This window comes from Triticum dicoccoides, chromosome 7A, assembly GCF_002162155.2.
Source record: "Triticum dicoccoides isolate Atlit2015 ecotype Zavitan chromosome 7A, WEW_v2.0, whole genome shotgun sequence".
In the NCBI taxonomy this organism is placed as follows: domain Eukaryota; kingdom Viridiplantae; phylum Streptophyta; class Magnoliopsida; order Poales; family Poaceae; genus Triticum; species Triticum dicoccoides.
In genome coordinates this window covers 396,275,179-396,297,914 of record NC_041392.1, presented here as the reverse complement: position 1 = coordinate 396,297,914, position 22,736 = coordinate 396,275,179, and the positions used below count along the sequence as shown (strand labels likewise).

Sequence of the window (22,736 nt, the reverse complement as noted above, 5' to 3'; positions counted from 1 at the left end):
ACTCGAATATGTTAAGTTTGTATCGGAACTCTGTTTAAATTTGCATGTTTGCAGATCTATGCTTGAATCAAATTTGCAATGATCTAGTCTAGTCTAGTTTCGATGTTTTGGTGCCCTATTATAGAAAGTTCTTGGAGCAGTGTTGCCCTATCATAGAGTTGCTATTGGATCATAAAAAATCCATGTCCTAAAACTTACTTTTTTGCATCCTAAAACTACTTTTGGGTGCCCTATAATAGGGTGGTATTGGAGATGCTCTTACTTTTATTTTTCTCTTGGTTTTGGAGGACGGTAAGATCTTCGACGTGCATCTCTGACCAGACCTTACACGTGAGTAACAAACATCGTCGTAGAAGTATCAGCAAAAAAAGGAGTAACTGCATGCTACTTTCATTTCCTTCTGGCAAGGTTTTGCTACTTCAACATCTGATTAGCTGGTAATGCTGACGCATCCTCTCCAATCACTACAGCTATTAGTATTCCCTCTATAAAGAAATATAAGAGCATTTACATCACTACTTTAATGATCTAAACACTCTTATACTTTTTCACGAAAGGAGTATTTGACAGGGATCTTCAGGTGACTGAAATACACCACACAGGAGGCCGCAGCAGTTGCGAGTGCGACAACACGGAGCAACAGGCAGAATTAGGACTCTGCGAAGAAATATCACCACACCTAACGATCGTGTATTCAAAGCATCTTTAAAGGTGATATAGATGTAAAAGTAACTAACTTATACATCTTCAAGACCCAAAACCTACCTCCAAGAGATGATGTAGATGCAAAAAAAATTACATCACCTACTCGAAGAGATGTAAAATACAACACCTGGATATGGAAATTTGCATCTCTACCTCCACGTGATGTAAAACAGTCGGTCACGCGCCAACCGCCCAACTGGCTTCATTTCACTTTTGCCTACCCCTCCCCCTCCCCGCCCCCGTCCGCCCGACAGCTGCCCGCCACTGCCACCCGCCCATCCATCTCCGACCCCGCCCTCCTGCCTCGCTGCCAATTTGATTCGGAGATTCCCCGGAGCTCCAGCTGTTGTGATGATGTCAACGGCGTAGTCATGGACGCGTTGGCGCTTCTGGTAACCACGACCCGTTGCCGGAGCTAGGGGAGCCGCGTGACGACGCCTACCTGCGTGTGGAGTCGCCTTGCTACGAGACTTGATGAACTTCAGAAAGACTGGAGTACTGGAAATGGAATGGCGAAAGAACATCCTTTTTCATTATTTGCTTGATGTATTGTGCAAGAACTTTATTGTATTTCTGTTGCATTCGATGTTGTGGATTTAATGAATTATGTAATTATTTGATATTGTGGACAAGCAAAAAAAATATGTTTTAATTCGATATGTTTTTATTTTAAATTGTGCAACTGTATAGTGGTTCTGTGCCAGCGGTTTTTTACATCTTCAATATGCATCATCTATTGGAGTTCAACTTTTACATCACCAATACACACATGATATGTTCAAGTTGCCTCTTTTTTGGAAATGTAAGATGCACTTTTTGATAATGTAAATTATACAACACCTAATTTTACAACTCCAAATTTGCATCATCTATTGAAGATGCTCTAACAAATATAGACAAAGGAGCTACTCGTTCTAGAAGATAACTCAATCTGGAGTTGTTTCCACAGACTATGGATCTTCATTTGCGTAGGTAGTGTATATATATCTAAAGACCAAGTCCTCCCACAAAAGATGTAAATAGCCAATAGAAGACATGACAAGTAATATAACAGCAAGTAAAGGCAGCAATAAACCACAAGTCACATCAGACGCTCTATTGCTCTAGCAGCATCTCACCCAAATGGTTCGACAGAAATAGCTGGAACTCACTGAAAAGAAACGCAGCTGGGATTCAGATTCTGAGCGTGCACGTACATACCGGAGCATTTGCACACACAAGTGTTAATAGGACTAGCAGGAGCTAACGTAATTCTGTAAAATGGAATGGATTCATGTTCATGGTACCCAAAACGTAGTAGATCATGGTAAAATGGAACACTACCATATAGTACAAGAGATCTTATCGCCTATTAGGAGTCTGACTCTGAGAAAGCGTGTCTTCGCCAAGGTTCACGATTTAATTCTTCAACCTGGCTACTCAATTACTCCGTTCCTAAATACTCCCTTTGTAAAGAAATATAAGAGCATTTAGATCACTAGAAACGCTCTTATATTTCTTTACGGAGGGAGTATAAGTCTTTTTAGAGATTTCAATAAGGACTACATACAAATGTATATAGACATATTTTAGAGTTTAGATCCACTCATTTTGCTCCGTATGTAGTCCGCATTGAAATCTCTACAAAGACTTATATTTAGGAACGCAGGGAGTATTTATGAGCCAATTGTGTGCAGTGGTAATTCTGCAAGCCGCTTCATCATACCAATACAAGAGATGGATTTATTTTTCCTTAATATAGTCGATTCTTTTAATAAACCAAAAAATGTTTTGGTATTTATATCCCATCCATGCCAAACAAACAAAAAAATCTACCATTCAAGCCGCATATGCTGATGTAACAGGATGGTGTCAATATAACATGACTGTCCTACGTCAGACGGCATCTACAATTAACAAAGATTTTACCAGTTCCTGCTGCGGCTGTTGTGCTACTTGTGGTGGATAGTTTGGGTAGCCAGCATATGTCCCATACCCATACATGTTAGGGTCCTGAGGGGGAGTAGCATATCCATAAGCCCTGTAGCCTTGTCCGTAGCCATAGTAGCCAGCATTAGCAGTAGCACCACCCCACTGGTTGAAGTCCTGTTGGGACTGAAAATGTATAGCTTCAGTTGGTTGGAGGGGTAATGAAAGCAAGTCCAATATGTGAGAGATGAAATCACCTGAACTTGTTTGTTTGAAGGGCTCCGACCCCATGAAAGTCTCACATTCTGCCCTCCAATCATGGTACCTTGCAGCATTAGCAGGGCTTACTCTGCAGAGGATCTGAATTTTACAGTAACAGACTGCTTAGAATTTAAATGAATAAAATGATTGGTACCACGAAACTAGGGTAAAATAGTGAACCTGCTAGCATATTGAACAAAACCACATCTTTTGCCAACAGGTATCTTAACATGGACGACTTCTCCATATGGAGTGAAAAGTTGTTTTAACACATCCTCAGTGGCGTTGGGGTCAAGGCCACCAACAAATATCTGCATTCACCAAAGATAGATGATCTATCAAACATAACCAATCAGCAGGCTAGTTGCTTCCATTCAAGGAAACAGAACAAAGAACGCACAGTGGAATTGCTAGGATCATTGTCAGTCTGAACCCCCTGAGAACTTGGTACTGTAAATAAACACAAATAAAGATATACTACCAGACTTGAGGGATATTGAACTGAAAAACAAATATATGAATAATTATGCCCTGCAGGTTACTAAATTTTTAATTGACTTGAATAGGAATGCTTGGTAAATGCAATTGTTCATACAAAAGCCATGTCACGCTTCACACATTCTAGCTAGCAATAACTAGGTCATTATATACCGCAGTATCAAGCATAATGAATTACAACTTCATTAAATACTCCCTCCGTCCCATAATATAAGAATGTTTTTGACACTATGTGGTGTCAAAACGTTCTTATATTATGGGACGGAGGGAGTAATATGTAGGGGAAAAGGGCAAATCAGGCGTATCACATATCATTGTGCATCAAATCCTCAGAAACTACACCGAACATCAGAACAAAATAACACTGCAAGATTGCAATGACGAAAGTGTAATCCTTGTAGATAGTGTATATCATTCTTCAGTCCTTGGACAACTATTCAACGGCCAAAAGAACTAATAATGAGAAGACGGATAATAAACTATTAACATAAATTTCAGAGTTTGCTTTTGAAAATTAATCAGGCCAACTTGAGGACTACACAAGTAAAATAATTAATGATATGTTAAAATGCCTGCTGATCAATGCAATCAATGGAACTTGCAGGACCCCAAACAATTGCAAACCTAGCTTGCAGGAGCCTCCAAAAAAGATGCCGATGGAGCACGGGATGGCGATTTTGCTAGACCCACTTTGTCAACAAAAATTGCCATACGAACAGTTATTATGGCAAATCGGGCTAATATGGCGACTCTACTAGAGTTGCTCTTAAACCAATATATGTCCAAAAAATGAAGTTGTTCATGAAGCTAATCAAGTCATTATTAGTGCTCAAAATATCTCAACAAGCTTTGAACCTCAAATCCAGAAAGACAAATAGGACAGCTGAGTGTTTGCAACATCAGGACCCAGAATAAGCTGATTAGCAAATAAACAGACACCAGAACTCAACAACTAGCTGTGACGCCAAATCTCAATTTGACAAAGCTAACTAATACAGTTGCAAGGAAATAGAATCACAAGGTGCAAACAATCGGCTAACAAACTAAACAACCAGGCAAAGGATGTGTGGCATATAAAAATGTCACAGCTCCAAACATTTCATTATGTGTAGCATATAGAAATGTCACAACTCCAAAATTACGTTATGTGTGTGTGTGTGCTTTTATCATATACGATTTCTTGGATGAACTTAGCACAAAGAGCCTCCAGGTACAAAAGGTTCTAACCATTCCTAAGAAATCTGTACAGAAATGTAGGGAAAGGCTGCGTACTATAGACCCAAAGTGGTCGGACCCTTCCCTGGACCCTGCGCAAGCGGGAGCTACATGCACCAGGTTGCCCTTAAACCCATGTTGGGACTACTAAATCCCATAACTGTTTTACAAGACATTACACTATACATGTTCTGCCACAGATCCTACGACCGGTGAAGGTTGTGAACTTCAAGAGACAGCTTTAATTCAAGATACAGGAAGAAATAAAACGAGTAAGTGGAAGGAACCAAACTGGAAAGGAAGTACTGGATACCAACCGAACCAGGTTCAAATTTAGGACATAAACGATTAACACTGACCTAACAGAGGCCACACATTACACAAGATAGGTAATGCTGTTCATGTCAGTCGTAGAGAGCCTGTTGGTATCCTGCTTCGAGACAATGGGAGTTTTATGAGTATACCTCAGAATCCTAATGTATTATTAAATGATCCGAATTCACGAAGGAAATGTTGTGGATCGACAAACTTATTGCTCAAGCCAAGCTTCAATACATTTTCAACTAGTAATAAAGGAAACTGAACCACAGAAGGCTAATACAACAAGTAACTGCAAGGACAACTAAGGACAAAATGAACACATAAAATCAATTACAAGTCAAATGCAAATGTAATAATCTTTAAAACGCAGCTAAAACAAATTAAATCTAGCCAACTAGGATTTAGTGCTTACCTTTCTCTTGAACTCCAGTTGCTTTTTGCTTATTTGCAGCTGGTCCAATACGCATGGGCCTCGAAGAACAGAACATCCCATTCATTTCAGTCATTGCACGAGTTTGCTCTGTAGGATCACCAAATTTCACAAAGCCATAGCCCTTTGGGCGCATTGTCAGTTTATCCATTACAACTTTTGCACCCTTAACCGAGGGGTACTGTACCCTAAATGTCTCTTGCAATACGTAGTCTGTGACATCAGCAGCCAAATCACCAACAAATATTGTGTAATCGGCGCCATCATCACGTTTTTCACCAGCAGTCGCCCAGTTCAATCTGTATGCCATCTCAACATTTGGCATCATTGCCCCGTTGAATGTCTGAAGAACTCTTTCAGCGCCAGCATGGCTTGTGAATTCAATGAAGCCATAACCTTGAAGTTGTCCAGTCTGCTTGTCACGAATCAGCTTCACAGATTGCACCTATACAAATTAAAGAGGACAATACGAAAGATCAATATACTGTGTGTAAACGATAGACACAAACTGAGAGTATAATTTGTAGAACACATGATGATAAATAATCACAAATCTGAATCAGCCAACCAGTTACAACATCAATCAACCAGTTACAATAGAAAAGCAACTCAGTTTCGCAAAATACCTTGGCCGCAGTCATTCCTATAATGTTGTTTCAGTTTATACTGTGAAACAGATAAGCGTAAGAACCAATAACAGAACCAAGGAAAAAAAACTGAGCCTGATCGCATGGCTCAAGTTGCTTTTCAGAAAGTATAAACAATTAGCTGAAGAATAACAGTAGTTTGGAGACCAGACACAACGTGTATTACATCAATCACGGATACGTATTCGTGTTTGCATCAAGCGTCACCCACGGCCCCACGAAAAATCACAGGCAAATCCACATCGACATATATTGAACCAATTATACAGAGGATTCTGAGGAGATGGCACCGGAGAGCGAGAGGCGCATACCTCGCCGGTGCTCGCGAAGCAATTGTAGACGTAGTTCTCGTCCATCCAGTACTGCAGGTCCCCTATCCAGAGTGTCCTGACCTCGTTGGGCCCAGCGGGCGCCTGCGTCGGGGCAGCCGGCCGGCCGTAGTACGCGGCCTGCTGGGGCGGCAGCGGCTGGCCCCACATCTGCGGGGGCAGGAGCGGGGGCGCCGGCGCGCAGAGCTGGTGCGGCGGCATGGGCGGTGGGATGGCGCCCCACTGCGGCGGGGCGACGCCGGGCTGCGGCTGGGGCATCATGGCGGCTGGGACGATGAACCCTGGCGCGGAGAGGGGGCAGGAAGAGATTGGGATGTGTGCGCGTGAGGGCCAACGCGAGATATTATGGGGTTGTTTGGATACGGCGATTGGTTTTTGTAAAGTTCTGTTTGGTTACGGTAACAAATGCGAGGATAACGAAAGATTGGTTTCTGCAAAACGAAAAACTGAGTTTTAGGAACAGTTTTTTTAACAAAATATCAGCTTTATTTATTGAAAAAAAAATGTTTACATAGTCAATAAGAAAACAACTAGTACATATGCCCGTGCGTTGCAACGGATGAATAATTTTTTTAGTTACAGATTGGTATTTTTTTAAGCAACCATATATTTCATTAGACAATCTGTTCACAAAGATTACACATATGATCACCATACGAGACAAACATGCTTGTCAAGCAACTTTGCACAAAGAATTTCATAAGAAGTAAAGTTAATATTCCATCCTTGAAAAAACGTGTGCCTCGCCGAAACGTAGTCCACAAACCTCCTTTGTCGTCACATTAAGAGCAATATCAAGCATAGCTAAAATAATAAGAGCAATACCAGCGCTCTCCTGTTTGTCGTTTGTGCCATTCGTCTGCCTCGTCTTCTCCTTCTCTAGTTGTCATAAACAAAATAAATATCTCTTGGGAAAAAAATAAACTACATTTAAAAATCTAACATATGGGCAAGGCCTATATTTCCAGGTGCATACTTTTTTCTAACACACAATAAAAATCCACAGTGGGAACCACTCTATTACCATTAGTGGTCATAAGCTAGTTTGCATCCATAATATCCTCCAAAAATAAAAAGGCATAAGCAACAAAACACACAAAAGAACACTTCCTTATTTCTTTATGAATTATGATTAGCAACTTGACTCCATTTGACAATAAAAATTAACTTTGTTTCTTTCCGACCATTAAAACTGAGTAGGGCCACAATTTCCTACTGGAAAGAAGAAACTTGGCATCCAAAAAATAGCACTTTGTACAATGTTTTAGTAATATAGCTCAATGCAAGCCATGGTTCAGATTTCTGCTCAAAATTCAAATAGAAACATTGAAGTTTAATTTACACTACATCACAGCAGCTTCCAATTCAAAGTGAGTCGAGTGACAATTGTTTGTTGTTAAAAATACTCTGAATCCTCAGCTCTAAAATACATCGCACTGCATACTCATGGCTACGTGTAGGCCTACATTTACCTCGTCTTTCTCTGCGGCAGCTACAGCCATCCAGTCCTCCTTCTACTGCTTCTTCTCTTGTCCCTGTACAATTTCTTCTCTTCTACTTCCTTCTGGACTGGTCCTTGCCTGGCTCCAATGCAGCAGCATCGGAGGACAGAGAAAGCAGGTAGGTGTAGAAGAAGTTTCTTCCATCACAAAGTACATGAACCACATACCCTGGTTGACTGAGAAAATATGACATCACATAGCAATCAACAGCGGTACAACACTACCCCTCTCTGTATGAAATCAGAGAGCAATAAATCTCTCTCAGTATAAAATGGAAGGATGTATATCTCTCTCTGTATAATGTCACAAAGTAATCACTTCTCTCCCTCTCTATAAAATCGAAGCATCATTTGAGTACTTGTGAGTTACGGTAGCAACAACAAAAATAGCAGCAACATATGTGCATGTATCAAACAGCTTGCCATGTCTATGAGCAAGCAGCAACAATAGCAAAATTTAGCTAGCAGCAGCAATAGCAGAATTCAGCTACCAGCCATCATCCATCCCATCCCAACACCATCATAACACTCATCTCACTATGCTTGCAGCCCTCACACCTGAATTTGATCTGCCTACACAACAAATCCAAGAGCTCACTTGATTAGGACGGCAATGGTGGAACCGAGCAGATCGGTCGGTGCTAACAGCTCCACCACCACCATTGCCGTGAGGAAGAAGAAGCTAACGGCAACATCACCAGCCACCCCCAAGCAGGACAAGGAGAAGCCGGCAGATCAAGGCGGCGAGAATCAGCAGAGCAGCCATGTCGCCGCAGGGGCCGCTGCTGCAGCTATGGAGAGCCCTTCATACAGGCTAGCTCTCAGGAGCCTCTTCTCCTGTCGGAATTGCCACGCGCAGCGCGCCGCCCCGCCGCAGCCAGCGCCGGCGCTGGCAGATGACATGGCCAGGAGGTGCAAGAAGAAGTCCAGGAAGCAGACGCAAGTCGGCTGCTCCGCCTCCATCTACAAGCTCTGTGACGCCAGCCCGTGGTGGGTCACGCTGCACCGCGCGCCTGCCGAGGATGAGCTGCCCTCTGGCTCCGCAACTGGAGCCGGCGAGCCGTGCAAGCGTCGGGCGTCCGTGAGCGGTGCCGGCGAGCGGCGGGTGAAGAAGCTCCTGCAACAGCCGCAGGAGGAGCAGAGTGAGGCGGGGGGCGCCATGGTGGTGGGCTCGTCGTCGAGGCACTGCATTGGGGTCGTCCACTGCATCCTCGTCCTCATCGACAGCGGGCGGCGGCGGGTCGTCGTTGCGGCTTGCGGAGGTTGTCGGGGTGCGAGGATGGACACCACAAAGGGATGGGGGCACGGCGATTGAGGGATGGGGGCGCGGCGGCGAGCAGAGGGACGGTGGCGCAGCCGCGGAGGAAGGTTTTTTTTTAGAACTCGGAGGAAGGGATAAGGTGCTTTATTGCCTGGCGAACCGAATAGATCAGGCTGAGGCCCAGCCAGTTGTCGGGCGCACCGGGGGAGCAGGCTAGGTGGTCGCTGTGAATGTGGCCCAAGCGGGAGTCTAGAAGCGTTATTTCAGCCGAACGTTTTTGTTTCTTCAGCTGAAAGTTTTCTACTCCCTCCGTCCCAAAATTCTTGTCTTAGATTTGTCCAAATACAGACGTATCCAGTCATGTTTTAGTATTAGGTACATCCGTCTCTAGACAAATGTAAGACAAAAATTTTGAGACGGAGGGAGTATAATTTTATTAGTATCACCTCGAATATTGCTTTAAATTCAAACTGAAAGCGTAAAATCACGCAAAGAAGCGTATTGTAACGGTGAACCACGGAGTCAATCCGTGCTTTATTATTATTAGGGAAAGATAAGAAAAGATACAATATCATTCATGGTTTCTCAAACCAATCCCTTGTCACAGAAAAGTTAGCTAACACCTTATTTGTTTCTCTATTACAATTTTCAAACCTAATAAGAGAAAAAACAAACGCCATAACACTGTTGGGGAACGTAGCAGAATTTTAAAATTTTCTACGCATCACCAAGATCAATCTATGGAGTCATGTAGCAACGAGGGAGAGGGGAGTGCATCTACATACCCTTGTAGATCGAGCGCGGAAGCGTTCAAGAGAACGGGGTTGATGGAGTCGTACTCGTCGTGATCCAAATCACCGATGACCTAGCGCCGAACGGACGGCACCTCCGCGTTCAACACACGTACGGTTGGGAAGACGTCTCCTCCAACTTGATCCAGCAAGGGGGAAGGAGAGGTTGATGAAGATCCAGTAGCACGACGGCATGGTGGTGGAAGCAACGGTGATCTCGGCAGGGCTTCGCCAAGCTCAGGGAGAGGGAGGAGTGTCACGGGAGGGAGAGGGAGGCGCCAGGGGCTAGGGTGCGGCTGCCCTCCCTCTCTCCCACTATATATAGGGTCCCTAGGGGGGCGCCGGCCCTAGGAGATCCAATCTCCAAGGGGGGCGGCGGCCAAGGGGTTGGCTTGCCCCCCAAGCCAAGTGGGGCGCCCCCCACCCCTAGGGTTTCCAACCCTAGGCGCAGGGGGGCAAGGGGGGCGCACCAGCCCACTAGGGGCTGGTTCCCCTCCCACTTCAGCCCATGGGCCCTCCGGGATAGGTGGCCCCACCCGGTGGACCCCCGGGACCCTTCCGGTGGTTCCGGTACAATACCGATTACCCCCGAAACTTTCCCGATGGCCGAAACTTGACTTCCTATATATAAATCTTCACCTCCGGACCATTCCGGAACTCCTCGTGACGTCCGGGATCTCATCCGGGACTCCGAACAACTTTCGGGTTATCGTATACTAATATCTCAACAACCCTAGCGTCACTGAACCTTAAGTGTGTAGACCCTACGGGTTCGGGAGACACGCAGACATGACCGAGACGACTCTCCGGTCAATAACCAACAGCGGGATCTGGATACCCATGTTGGCTCCCACATGCTCCTCGATGATCTCATCGGATGAACCACGATGTCGAGGATTCAATCAATCCGTATACAATTCCCTTTGTCAATCGGTACGTTACTTGCCCGAGACTCGATCGTCGGTATCCCAATACCTCGTTCAATCTCGTTACCGGCAAGTCACTTTACTCGTGTCGTAATGCATGATCCCGTGATCAACCACTTGGTCGCATTGAGCTCATTATGATGATGCATTACCGAGTGGGCCCAGAGATACCTCTCCGTCATACGGAGTGATAAATCCCAGTCTCGATTCGTGCCAACCCAACAGACACTTTTGGAGATACCTGTAGTGTACCTTTATAGTCACCCAGTTACGTTGTGACGTTTGGCACACCCAAAGCACTCCTACGGTATCCGGGAGTTGCACAATCTCATGGTCTAAGGAAATGATACTTGACATTCGGAAAAGCTATAGCAAACGAACTACACGATCTTTGAGCTATGCTTAGGATTGGATCTTGTCCATCACATCATTCTCCTAATGATGTGATCCCGTTATCAATGACATCCAATGTCCATAGTCAGGAAACCATGACTATCTTTTGATCAATGAGCTAGTCAACTAGAGGCTCACTAGGGACGTGTTGTGGTCTATGTATTCACACATGTATTACGATTTCCGGATAACACAATTATAGCATGAACAATTGTGACGCCCCGAGACCGATGTGCCACGTGTATTCCTGTTATTAGCTGTTGTTGCCTTGTCATTCGCTTGCGTGTTGCATCTTGTCATATCATCATGTGCATTGCATCATCATGTTTTCAAAACTTGCATCCGTCCCGGCCTCCTCGTTCTCTCCGTTGTCCGTTCTGAGCCCAGACACACTTGCACGCGCCCGCGACATGTCCGAAATATTATTTTATAAGTGGCCGGAAAATGTTCTTGGAATGGGTTGAAAGTTGGCGTGTGGTCTTATTATAGTGTAGATAGACCTCCTGTCAAGTTTCACCGCATTCGGAGTTCGTTTGTTAGCCCAACCGTTAAGCTATAGCGGCATTATAGCCGGTCTTTTCGTCGGACGTTTTCGGTCTTCGGAAACAGATGTCGGGCTCTCTCTCTCTTCTCCCCCTCACAGTCTCGCCACGGCCCACCTAGTCCATCCTCTTTCCCCTCTTCGCTTCCGGAGTTGTCCGATGCGATCGCACGGCCCGAAACCCTCTCTGCTCAGTGCATCAAACCCCCCCTCGCGCGCGCGTCCGAAAAGTTGTCCCGGACCCGACCCGAGCAGTCGTCACCGTTGTGTCCGGATCATCCCCAAACGTCTACAAAACATCACCGTTTTCTTATTTGGACTTCCTAGTGTTTTATTCTTAACCGCTCGATTTTAATTGGAGGGACGGATTAGCCCCTAAACTTCCCTCTTTTCCATATATATAGTCCACTCCTAGACTATTTTGGACAAACCCTAAAATCTAGGGACCTTGTCCCATCCATCCCATCCCCACGCCGCCGCCACTCTCCTTGTTATCAGCGTCGAACCTGAAGGAAATATGCCCTAGAGGCAATAATAAAGTTATTATTTATTTCCTTATATCATGATAAATGTTTATTATTCATGCTAGAATTGTATTAACCGGAAACATAATACATGTGTGAATACATAGACAAACAGAGTGTCACTAGTATGCCTCTACTTGACTAGCTCGTTAATCAAAGATGGTTATGTTTCCTAACCATGAACAAAGAGTTTTATTTGATTAACGAGGTCACATCATTAGTTGAATGATCTGATTGACATGACCCATTCCATTAGCTTAGCACCCGATCGTTTAGTATGTTGCTATTGCTTTTCTTCATGACATATACATGTTCCTATAACTATGAGATTATGCAACTCCCGTTTACCGGAGGAACACTTTGTGTGCTACCAAACGTCACAACGTAAAAGGGTGATTATAAAGGAGCTCTACAGGTGTCTCCAAAGGTAGATGTTGGGTTGGCGTATTTCGAGATTAGGATTTGTCACTCTGATTGTCGGAGAGGTATCTCTGGGGCCCTCTCGGTAATGCACATCACATAAGCCTTGCAAGCATTGCAACTAATGAGTTGGTTGCGGGATGATGTATTACAGAACGAGTAAAGAGACTTGCCGGTAACGAGATTGAACTAGGTATTGGATACCGACGATCGAATCTCGGGCAAGTAGCATACCGATGACAAAGGGAATAACGTATGTTGTTATGCGGTCTGACTGATAAAGATATTCGTAGAATATGTAGGAGCCAATATGGGCATCCAGGTCCCGCTATTGGTTATTGACCGGAGAAGTGTCTCAGTCATGTCTACATTGTTCTCGAACCGTAGGGTCCGCACGCTTAACGTTACGATGACAGTTATTATGAGTTTATGCATTTTGATGTACCGAAGGTTGTTCGGAGTCCCGGATGTGATCACGGACATGACGAGGAGTCTCGAAATGGTCGAGACATAAAGATTGATATATTGGAAGCCTATATTTGGATATCGGAAGTGTTCCGGGTGAAATCGGGATTTTACCGGAGTACCGGGAGGTTACCGGAACCCCCCGGGATCCATATGGGCCTTCATGGGCCTTAGTGGAAAGGAGAAAGGGGCAGCCCAAGGTGGCCGCGTGCCTCCCCCCTCCCCTAGTCCTATTAGGACTAGGAGAGGTGGCCGGCCCCCCTCTCTCTCTTTCTCCCCTTGAGGATTCCTATTCCAACTAGGATTGGGGGGGGGGAATCCTACTCCCAGAGGGAGTAGGACTCCTCCTGGCGCGCCCCAAGGATGGCCGCACCTCTCCCCCCTAGCTCCTTTATATACAGGGGCAGGGGGCACCTCTAGACACACAATTGATCCCCGTGATCGTTCCATAGCCGTGTGCGGTGCCCCCTGCCACCATATTCCACCTCGATCATATTGTAGCGGTGCTTAGGCGAAGCCCTGCGACGGTAGAACATCAAGATCGTCACCACGCCATCGTGCTGACGGAACTCTTCCCCGACGCTTTGCTGGATCGGAGCCCGGGGATCGTCATTGAGCTGTACGTGTGCTAAGAACTCGGAGGTGCCGGAGTAACGGTGCTTGGATCGGTCGGATCGGGAAAACGTACGACTACTTACTCTATGTTGTGTGATCACTTCCGCAGTCGGTCTGCGTTGGTACATAGACAACACTCTCCCCTCTCGTTGTTGTGCATCACCATGATCTTGCGTGTGCGTAGGAATTTTTTTGAAATTACTACGTTCCCCAACAGTGGTATCAGAGCCTAGGTTTTATATGTTGATGTTATATGCACGAGTAGAACACAAGTGAGTTGTGGATGATATAAGTCATACTGCCTACCAGCATGTCATACTTTGGTTCGGCGGTATTGTTGGATGAAGCGGCCCGGACCGACATTACGCGTACGCTTACACGAGACCAGTTCTCCCGACGTGCTTTGCACATAGGTGGCTTGCAGGTGACAGTTTCTCCAACTTTAGTTGAACCGAGTGTGGCTACGCCCGGTCCTTGCGAAGGTTAAAACAGAGTCAAATTGACAAACTATCGTTGTGGTTTTGATGCGTAGGTAAGATTGGTTCTTGCTTAAGCCCGTAGCAGCCACGTAAAACTTGCAACAACAAAGTAGATGACGTCTAACTTGTTTTTGCAGGGCATGTTGTGATGTGATATGGTCAAAACGTGATGAGATATAAGTTGTTGTATGAGATGATCATGTTTTGTTGAAGTTATCGGCAACTGGCAAAAGCCTTATGGTTGTCTCTTTATTGCATAAGATGCAAGCACCAAATAATTGCTTTACTTTATCGCTATGCGATAGCAATAGTTGCAAGAGCAATAGTTGGCGAGACGACCATGTGACGACATATTGATATAGATCAAGATGATGGAGATCATGGTGTCATGCCGGTGACGATGGAAATCATGACGATGCTTTGGAGATGGAGATCAAAGGCACAAGATGATGATGGCCATATCATGTCACATATTTTGATTGCATATGATGTTTATCTTTTATACATCTTATTTTTGCTTTGATTGACAGTAGCATTATAAGATGATCTCTCACTAATTATCAAGAAGTGTTCTCCCTGAGTATGCACCGTTGCCAAAGTTCGTCGTGCCCAGACACCACGTGATGATCGGGTGTGATAAGTTCTACGTCCATCTACAACGGGTGCAAGCCAGTTTTGCACACGCAGAATACTCGGGTTAAACTTGACGAGCCTAGCATATGCAGATATGGCCTCAGAACACGGAGACCGAAAGGTCGAGCGTGAATCATATAGTAGATATGATCAACATAACGATGTTCACCATTGAAAACTACTCCATTTCACGTGATGTTCGGTTATGGTTTAGTTGATTTGGATCACGTGATCACTTAGAGGATTAGAGGGATGTCTATCTAAGTGGGAGTTCTTTAAGTAATTTGATTAATTGAACTTAAATTTATCATGAACTTAGTCCTGGTAGTATTTTGCAAATCATGTTGTAGATCAATAGCTCGCGTTGTTGCTTCCCTGTGTTTATTTTGATATGTTCCTAGAGAAAATTGTGTTGAAAGATGTTAGTAGCAATGATGCGGATTGGATCCATGATTTGAGGTTTATCCTCATTGCTGCACAGAAGAATTATGTCCTTGATGCACCACTAGGTGACGGACCTATTGCAGGAGCAGATGCAGACGTTATGAACGTTTGGCTAGCTCAATATGATGACTACTTGATAGTTTAGTGCACCATGCTTAATGGCTTAGAATCGGGACTTCAAAGACGTTTTGAACGTCATGGAGGATATGAGATGTTCCAGGAGTTGAAGTTAATATTTCAAGAAAATACCCGAGTTGAGAGATATGAAGTCTCCAACAAGTTCTATAGCTAAAAGATGGAGGAAAATCGCTCAACTAGTGAGCATGTGCCCAGATTGTCTGAGTACTACAATCGCTTGAATCAAGTGGGAGTTAATATTCCAGATAAGATAGTGATTGACAGAATTCTCTAGTCACCATCACCAAGTTAGTAGAACTTCGTGATGAACTATGATATGCAAGGGATAACGGAAACAACTCCCAAGCTCTTCGTGATGCTGAAATCGACGAAGGTAGAAATCAAGAAAAACATCAAGTGTTGATGGTTAACAAGACCACTAGTATCAAGAAAAGGGCAAAGGGAAGAAGGGGAACTTCAAGAAGAACAGCAAGCAAGTTGCTGCTCGAGTGAAGAAGCCCAAGTCTGGTCCTAAGCCTGAGACTAAGTGTTTCTACTGCAAAGGGACTGGTCACTGGAAGCGGAACTACCCCAAGTGATTGGCAGATAAGAAGGATGGCAAAGTGAACATAAGTATATTTGATATACATGTTATTGATGTGTACTTTACTAGTGTTTATAGCAACCCCTCAGTATTTGATACTAGTTCAGTTGCTAAGATTAGTAACTCGAAATGGGAGTTGCAGAATAAACAGAGACTAGTTAAGGGTGAAGTGACGATGTGTGTTGGAAGTGGTTCCAAGATTGATATGATCATCATCGCACACTCCCCTATACTTTCGGGATTAGTGTTGAACCTAAATAAGTGTTATTTGGTTTTTGCGTTGAGCATGAATATGATTTGATCATGTTTATTGCAATATGGTTATTCATTAAAGTCCGAGAATAATTGTTGTTCTGTTTACATGAATAAAACCTTCGATGGTCATACACCCAATGAAACAAGTTCATTGGATCTCGATCGTAGTGATACACATATTCATAATATTGAAACCAAAAGATGCGAAGTTAATAATGATAGTGCAACTTATTTGTAGCACTGCCATTTAAGTCATATTGGTGTAAAGCGCATGAAGAAACTCCATGCTGATGGGCTTTTGGAATCACTTGATTATGAATCACTTGATGCTTGCGAACCATGCCTTATGGGCAAGATGACTAAAACGCCGTTCTCCAGAACAATGAAGCAAGCAACAGATTTGTTGGAAATCATACATACTGATGTATGTGGTCCGATGAATATTAAGGCTTGCAGCAGGTATCATTATTTTCTGACCTTCACAGATTTGAGCAGATATGGGGATATCTACTTGATGAAACATAAGTCTGAAACATTTGAACAGTTCAAAGAATTTCAGAGTGAAGTGGAAAATCATCGTGACAAGAAAATAAAGTTTCTACGATCTGATCGCGGAGACAAATATTTGAGCTACGAGTTTGGTCTTCAATTAAAACAATGTGGAATAATTTCACAAACTCAAGCCACATGGAACACCACAGCATAATGGTGTGTCCGAACGTCATAACCGTACTTTATTGGATATAGTGCAATCTATGATGTCTCTTACCGATCTACCACTATCGTTTTGGGGTTATGCATTAGAGACAGCTGCATTCACGTTAAATAGGGCACCATCTAAATCCGTTGAGACGACACCGCGTGAACTATGGTTTGGCAAGAAACCTAAGCTATCATTTTTTAAAGTTTGGGACTGCGATGCTTATGTGAAAAAGTTTCAACATGATAAGCTCGAACCCAAATCGGAGAAGTAAATCTTCATAGGATATCCAAAGGAAACTATTGGATACACCTTCTATCACAAGATCCGAAGGCAAGACCTTTGTTGCTAAATTCGGAAACTTTCTAGAGAAGGAGTTTCTCTCGAAAGAAGTGAGTGGGAGGAAAGTAAAATACTTGATAAGGTAATTGTACCTTCTCCCTTATTGGAAAGTAGTTCATCACAGAAATCTGTTCCTGTGACTACTACACCAATTAGTGAGGAAGCTAATGATGATGATCATGTAACTTCAGATCAAGTTACTACCAAATCTCGTAGGTAAAGCAGAGTGAGATCCGCACCAGAGTGATACGGTAATCCTGTTCTGGAAGTCATGTTACTAGACCATGACGAACTTGTGAACTATGAGGAAGCGATGATGAGCCTAGATTCCGCGAAATGGTTTGAGGCCATGAAATCTGAGATATGATCCATGTATGAGAACAAAGTATGGACTTTGGTTGACTTGCCCGATGATCGGCAAGCCATAGAAAATAAATGGATCTTCAAGAGGAAGACGGATGCTGATAGTAGCGTTACTATATACAAAGCTAGAATTGTCGCAAAAGGTTTTCGACAAGTTCAAGGTGTTGACTACGATGAGATTTTCTCACACGTATCTATGCTTAAGTCTGTTCGAATCATGTTAGCAATTGCCGCATTTTATGAAATCTGGCAAATGGATAAACAAAACTGCATTCCTTAATGGATTTACTAAAGAAGAGTTGTATACGATGCAACTAGAAGGTTTTGTCGATCCTAAAGGTGTTAACTAAATATGCAAGCTCCAGCGATCCATCTATGGACTGGTGCAAGAATCTCGGAGTTGGAATATACGTTTTGATAAGTTGATCAAAGCATATAGTTTTATACAGACTTGCGATGAAGCCTGTATTTACAAGAAAGTGAGTGGGAGCACTACAACATTTTTGATAAGTATATGTGAATGACATATTGTTGATCGGAAATAATGTAGAATTATTCTGCAAAGCATAAAGGAGTGTTTGAAAGGAGTTTTTCAAAGAAAGACCTCGGTGAAGCTGCTTACATATTGAGCATCAAGATCTATAGAGATAGATCAAGACGCTTGATAAGTTTTTCAATGAGTACATACCTTGACAAGATTTTGAAGTAGTTCAAAATGGAACAGTCAAAGAAAAGGTTTCTTGCCTGTGTTACAAGGTGTGAAGTTGAGTAAGACTCAAAGCCCGACCACGGCAGAAGATAGAAAGAGAATGAAAGTCATTCCCTATGCCTCAGTCATAGGTTCTATAAAGTATGCCATGCTGTATACCAGATCTATTGTATGCCCTACCACTGAGTTTGGCAAGGGAGTACGATAGTGATCTAGGAGTAGGTCACTGGACAGCAGTCAAAATTATCCTTAGTGGAATAAGGATATGTTTCTCGATTATGGAAGTGAAAAAAAAGGTTCGTCGTAAAGGGTTACGCCGATGCAAGTTTTTGACACTGATCCAGATGACTCTAAGTCTCAATCTGGATACATATTGAAAGTGGGAACAATTAGCTAGGGTAGCTCCATGCAGAGCATTGTTGACATAGAAATTTGCAAAATACATGCGGATCTGAATGTGGCAGACCCGTTGACTAAGAATCTCTCACAAGCAAAACATGATCACACCTTAGTACTCTTTGGGTGTTAATCACATAGCGATGTGAACTAGATTACTGAATCTAGTAAACCCTTTGGGTGTTGGTCACATGGCGATGTGAACTGTGGGTGTTAATCACATGATGATGTGAACTATCGATGTTAATCACACGGTGATGTGATCTAGATTATTGACTCTAGTGCAAGTGGGAGACTGAAGGAAATATGCCCTAGAGGCAATAATAAAGTTATTATTTATTTCCTTATATCATGATAAATGTTTATTATTCATGCTAGAATTGTATTAACCGGAAACATAATACATGTGTGTATACATAGACAAACAGAGTGTCACCAGTATGCCTCTACTTGACTAGCTCGTTAATCAAAGATGGTTATGTTTCCTAACCATGAACAAAGAGTTGTTATTTGATTAACGAGGTCACATCATTAGTTGAATGATCTGATTGACATGACCCATTCCATTAGCTTAGCACCCGATCGTTTAGTATGTTGCTATTGCTTTTCTTCATGACATATACATGTTCCTATAACTATGAGATTATGCAACTCCCGTTTACCGGAGGAACACTTTGTGTGCTACCAAACGTCACAACGTAAAAGGGTGATTGTAAAGGAGCTCTGCAGGTGTCTCCAAAGGTAGATGTTGGGTTGGCGTATTTCGAGATTAGGATTTGTCACTCCGATTGTCGGAGAGGTATCTCTGGGGCCCTCTCGGTAATGCACATCACATAAGCCTTGCAAGCATTGCAACTAATGAGTTGGTCGCGGAATGATGTATTACAAAACGAGTAAAGAGACTTGCCAGTAACGAGATTGAACTAGGTATTGGATACCGACGATCGAATCTCGGGCAAGTAGCATACCGATGACAAAGGGAACAACGTATGTTGTTATGCGGTCTGACCGATAAAGATCTTCGTAGAATATGTAGGAGCCAATATGGGCATCCAGGTCCCGCTATTGGTTATTGACCGGAGAAGTGTCTCAGTCATGTCTACATTGTTCTCGAACCATAGGGTCCGCACGCTTAACGTTACGATGACAGTTATTATGAGTTTATGCATTTTGATGTACCGAAGGTTGTTCGGAGTCCCGGATGTGATCACGGACATGACGAGGAGTCTCGAAATGGTCGAGACATAAATATTGATATATTGGAAGCCTATATTTGGATATCGGAAGTGTTCTGGGTGAAATCGGGATTTTACCGGAGTACCGGGAGGTTACGGGAACCCCCCGGGAGCCATATGGGCCTTCATGGGCCTTAGTGGAAAGGAGAAAGGGGCAGCCCAAGGTGGCCGCGCGCCTCCCCCCTCCCCTAGTCCTATTAGGACTAGGAGAGGTGGTCGCCGCCCCTCTCTCTCTTTCCCCCCTTGAGGATTCCTATTCCAACTAGGATTGGGGGGGATCCTACTCCCAGAGGGAGTAGGACTCCTCCTGGCGCGCCCCAGGGCTGGCCGCACCTCTCCCCCTTGCTCCTTTATATACAGGGGCAGGGGCACCTCTAGACACACCATTGATCCCCGTGATCGTTCCATAGCCGTGTGCGGTGCCCCCTGCCACCATATTCCACCTCGATCATATTGTAGCGGTGCTTAGGCGAAGCCCTGCGACGGTAGAACATCAAGATCGTCACCACGCCATCGTGCTGACGGAACTCTTCCCTGACGCTTTGCTGGATCGGAGCCCGGGGATCGTCATCGAGCTGTACGTGTGCTAAGAACTCGGAGGTGCGGGAGTAACGGTGCTTGGATCGGTCGGGTCGGGAAAACGTACGACTACTTCCTCTACGTTGTGTGATCGCTTCCGCAGTCGGTCTGCGTTGGTACGTAGACAACACTCTCCCCTCTCGTTGCTGTGCATCACCATGATCTTGCGTGTGCGTAGGAATTTTTTTGAAATTACTACGTTCCCCAAGAGAACCAACCAGCCGCCCTCCTCGTTTTCCCCTGATCCAATCCAATCCATCCCCTCCTTCCGATCCGACCAGCCGAGCGCCTCCTCCTTCCTCTGCCCGCTCGATCTTCCCGCTCCGCGCCCGCACCTCGCCATCTTGCTGCTGCCCGCACCATCGAAGGTCCGCCGGACCCGCGACTAGGTCACTGCCGAGCCTCCTCGCGACCAAGAACGGAACCCTGGCGACCTCCCGTGGCTCGGATCTGGCCGCCCCGACGCCTCCGCTCGCGGATCCGGCGAGCCCCATTCGTATCACGCCGCCTCCGCTCCTCCCTGCCATCGTCAGCGCCACCGTCAACCTCCCTACTCGTGCGGGAGCACAAGGACGACGAGCACGCCTCGCTCTCCTGGGCCAGCTGGCCTCGTTGGCCCAACCACAGCCCAGTGCCTCCCCAACCCACTGCGCAGCTGGCCCAGCGCACCAGCCTCTGCACCGAGCGGGCCTCAGGCCACTAGGTGAGGCCAACCCCAGCGCCCAGCCGCCCCTGTTGCAGTCCAGCTCTTGTTTTTTTTCAGTTCGGCGAATTTATCTATTTTTTCAGAGACAACAGTTTTGCAGAAAACCCCTTCATGATCATGCATATTGTAACTCACAAACGATGCATCATATTAAAATAAACTTAATATGAAAAATGCTTAGAATTGCATCTAGTTTCATAATATGTCATTTTCACCCATGTTTAAAATGTTTAATTTGCTGTTTGTTTAAATTTGCTCCTATGCCATGCTAAAATGATTTATTTCACAACTAAATAACTGTAACTCGGATTTTAATAAACTTTTTATGTAAATGGGGTAGAAAAATGCCTAGTTTAACATGGTGGCTTCACTTTGCATGTTTAACAACTATAAAATTATGTTTAGGGCAGAACCGCACCAAATCTAAAATAGGCATATGGGGCTTTACCGGAATTGTTGTTCGTTGTTTCCGGCCTCATTTAAACTTGCCTAGATAGGTAGTTTTGTTTTGTTTCACCTCTTGCCATGCTAACAACATTTAATCTTGTTGGGTACATAAACGAGAGAGAACTAAATAAGTCATGTGGGTTTTCGTCAATATGCAACTCGTTGCATATTGAGCTCCACTTAACTTGTAGTGTTGTTTGTGCATTTTGCCATGCCATGCTTCATTAAACCGGACATGCATCATACTTGATTGTGCATCATGCCATGTTCATGTGTTGGTTGTTTACTATGTTGTTTGCTCCTTTTCCGGTGTTGCTTCTTCGGGTTGGTTCCGATAATGTCGTATTGTGAGGACCCATTCATCTACGTCCGTTTGTCTTCTTCATGGACTCGTTCTTCTTCCTTGCGGGATCTTAGGCAAGATGACCATACCCTCGAAATCACTTCTATCTTTGCTTGCTAGTTGCTCGCTCTTTTGCTATGCCTATTCTGCGATACCTACCACTTGCTTATCATGCCTCCCATGTTGTTGAACCAAGCCTCTAACCCACCTTGTCCTAGCAAACCGTTGTTTGGCTATGTTACCGCTTTGCTCAGCCCCTCTTATAGCGTTGTTAGTTGCAGGTGAAGATCGGAGTTCGTTCCTTGTTGGAACATGGAGATGTTGTTCCTTGTGGGAACATGTTTACTTGTTGGGTTATCACAATATATCTTATTTAATTAATGCATCTATATACTTGGTAAAGGGTGGAAGGCTCGGCCTTATGCATGGTGTTTTGTTCCACTCTTGCCGCCCTAGTTTCCGTCATATCAGTGTTATGTTCCCGGTTTTTGCGTTCCTTACGCGGTTGGGCTATAATGGGAATCCCTTGACAGTTCTCCTTAAGTAAAGCTCTTCCAGCAATGCCCAACATTGGTTTTACCATTCGCCACCTAGCCTTTTTTCCCTTGGGTTTCGCGGACTCAAGGGTCATCA

The 22,736-nt window shown here is 44.3% G+C and overlaps 1 pseudogene; it reads right to left on the bottom strand.

Annotated features, from left to right (window-relative positions):
- Positions 1-960: 960 nt before the first annotated feature.
- On the bottom strand, positions 961-9,201 carry LOC119329243 (annotated as a pseudogene).
- Between the last annotated feature and the right edge of the window lie 13,535 nt (positions 9,202-22,736).